This window comes from Lactuca serriola, chromosome 1 (genome assembly GCF_051521515.1).
Source record: "Lactuca serriola cultivar US96UC23 chromosome 1, Lser_US96UC23_V15, whole genome shotgun sequence".
Classification (NCBI taxonomy): Eukaryota; Viridiplantae; Streptophyta; class Magnoliopsida; order Asterales; family Asteraceae; genus Lactuca; species Lactuca serriola.
In genome coordinates, this window is record NC_136408.1 from 155,403,309 (window position 1) to 155,406,357 (window position 3,049).

The following is a 3,049-nucleotide window of genomic DNA, read 5'->3' on the forward strand; positions in this document are numbered from 1 at the left end:
GTCGGTTTTCTGGGTTGTTCTATTCAAAAAGTCAAATAGACGGAAGTTTTCTATTTAAAAAAAATTTAGGACTTATTAAAAAATTTCTCAAAATATAGAGATTTTTCTACAAATTTCCCTTTTACATCTTTGGTTCTATGGGTGTTTTTAAGATTTTATTTAACATATTAGTTTTTTATTACAAACAATTACTTAAACACACACACACACACACACACACACACACACATATATATATATATATATATATATATATATATATATATATATAATGATTGGTCCAATCATTTTAGTTCAAATGTTTTCACTATCTATTGTGTGTCTGTATTATTCATTCTGGACCAATCATTTTAGTTATTTTAAGAAAGTAATTAATGCTTATTAAATGCTGAAGATGTAATTAATACCTATTATATTTTCAACATGTAATATGCATTAATTACTTTCTTAAAATAACTAAAATGATTGGTCCAGAATCAGTCATACATGCACAAATAGATAGTGAAAACAAAATAACCTAACCCTATATATATATATATATATATATATATATATATATATATATATATATATATATAGAGAGAGAGAGAGAGAGAGAGAGAGAGAGAGAACTAGGATCATATATAAACCATATTTATTGTGAGAATGTGTGGCCAATTGTGGATCAATCATTTAATAAAAGTAATTTTATAATTTTATTAATTAAATTAATTATTACCTAATATTAATTTCCTAGAATTATAGTAACTTATTATTGCCCATAATTATGGGCTCCAAAGTCGCATGCCGGCCAAACTTTTCCTTCATTCATCGTCGTACATCATAGAGAGAACGAGAAGGAAAACAGGGATCAAGATCTTACCATCATCATCTTCATCATCGCCATATTTAAATTTTCCATCCACAAAAACCTGCATCCTACACCATGGGTTTTCATCATCTTGGTCGCAACCATCATCATCTTCATCGGCTATAATCACCACCATCATCATCGGAGCCATTACAATCCACCCCAACACCATCTTTTTTTTTTTTTTCTATTTCTTTAGCATTTTCAATAAATCAATGTTAGTGGTTTGAACTTCGAGAGATTCACATGGATTTCATTTGAATAAGGTCATTAGATATTATTTTTTTTTCAAAGTTTCTTATTAATTTGTTTCCGTATAAAAACAATATTTGTGTGTTCGAAATTTGAGGAATAGATACATATTCAAACTATATTTCATAGTTATCTTATTAGAAAGTTTTAAAGATATTAATTTACCTACTGGTTGGTCGTTTATTTTAATTGGTGTGTAATTTCCATCTAATTTACGTTGAGCTTACTTGATATGAGTAATATAAACGGTTTTGTTTTGAATGAGAGAATCTAATTTGCGTCAAAATTAGGTCTATCTTCATTAATATGTGTAATACCAATGGGTTTGTATTGAATCAGCGGTCCACTTTAGAAACAGGGAAAAGTTAATTATGATCCTTTATTTTTTTTTAAATTTGTATATCTTGGAATCATGAGAGGCTGAGTGTTGAATGGCGATAAAATCCGCTTGTATTGTGTTGCTCATATATTATATGGGATTATGGGGTATTTTTTATGTTTCTGTCAACAATGGTGAAAAGAAAAAGAACAACAATAAGAACATAAACAAGAAGGCGAAGATTATCATGGCTTGATTTCACGAAAGGTATGTTTTTTTAGATTACATGTTAAATTTCAAATCGTGTTTGTTATTAGTTATGAAAGTGGCACACACCATTCTTTTTTTTCTAATAAAATTTGTGAATTTATTTGTTGCTTTGTTTTTCCAAATATGAATTTGACATTGACCATTCTTTAAGAATTACGATATGAGGATGAATTTTTTTTTTAGAAATTTATATTTCAAGCTATACATTCATAGATAATAGTGTATGTTCATCATTTTCGTATAGTTGAATTGACTTTATATATATATATATATATATATATATATATATATATATATATATATATATATATATATATATATATATATATATATATATATATATACCCATTCTAAAAGAATTTATTCACTTTATTTAATTCTGGTTGTATTCTAAAAAATATGGTATTGCAATGTAGTATGTGCTCATCTACACAAATTTATTTATTTTATTTAATTATGTTTCTATTCTCAAAGAATATGGTATTGCAATGTAGTATGTATTGATTTCTGACAAGAGCTAATAATGTATTTGAAAAGATTGTTTTTTTTTTTTCTTTTTTTTTTTTGTAGTTGTAAGTTTTTAGCAAAACAATCTCAAAGAATATTTGACCTTATTTTATTTCATTTTAGAAATCTGACTAGCTTTTAAATATATTTGGTAGTGTATTATTCTATTCAAGAGGATGAAAATCATACTTCAAGAAGATTGTATGAGGCGTTTCATGGGAAACAAGAATGCAAGCAGTGTTGGTAGTTTGAAGATGCTCAAAGGTGATGAAAACCGATGAACAATGAAGAAGAATATAGGGTTTTTGTATTTCAGTTTGCCCTTGTGACAATTAGATTCTTAAATAATCTAATATATATTGTATTTCTTTTAATCTTCCAAAATAGTGTATATTATACAAAGAATGTAGTTTATATTTCCAACATATTCTTAAAGAATATACTATAGAAGGTTGTATATGTTCTTTCAAATGGTGAATAGGTTATTGTATTATGTTAAAAGAAATGTTATTTTATGTTTTAAGAGTTGTTCTTGTTATATTAGATATTCTTGATTACAGTGTAACACATTTTTCTCAAAAAATTATATGTTATTGATAATATATACACATGTATTCTTTAAGAATATTTTATTTTTGGTGCACATTGTTATTATTGGAATATATACAGTAATATTATTTAATAACGTTTAGTTCTCAAAAATTCTCTAAAATAAACTCGTATTCTTTAAGAATGAACCAGTATTTTTCATCTTTATTTATTGGAAGAATCTTCGATGTATAATATCATTTTAGTTATCCAAAGAATTAGAGCAGATTTTTTATAACTGAATATTGTTTTGAGAATACACA

General features: G+C 25.6%; 1 long non-coding RNA gene across 1 annotated transcript; it reads left to right on the forward strand.

Annotated features, from left to right (window-relative positions):
- Positions 1 to 767: 767 nt before the first annotated feature.
- Positions 768 to 2,623, forward strand: LOC145071643 (uncharacterized). The gene is made up of 2 exons (XR_013690655.1): positions 768 to 1,688; positions 2,354 to 2,623. It is a non-coding gene; the product is annotated as an uncharacterized LOC145071643 (long non-coding RNA).
- Positions 2,624 to 3,049: the final 426 nt, after the last annotated feature.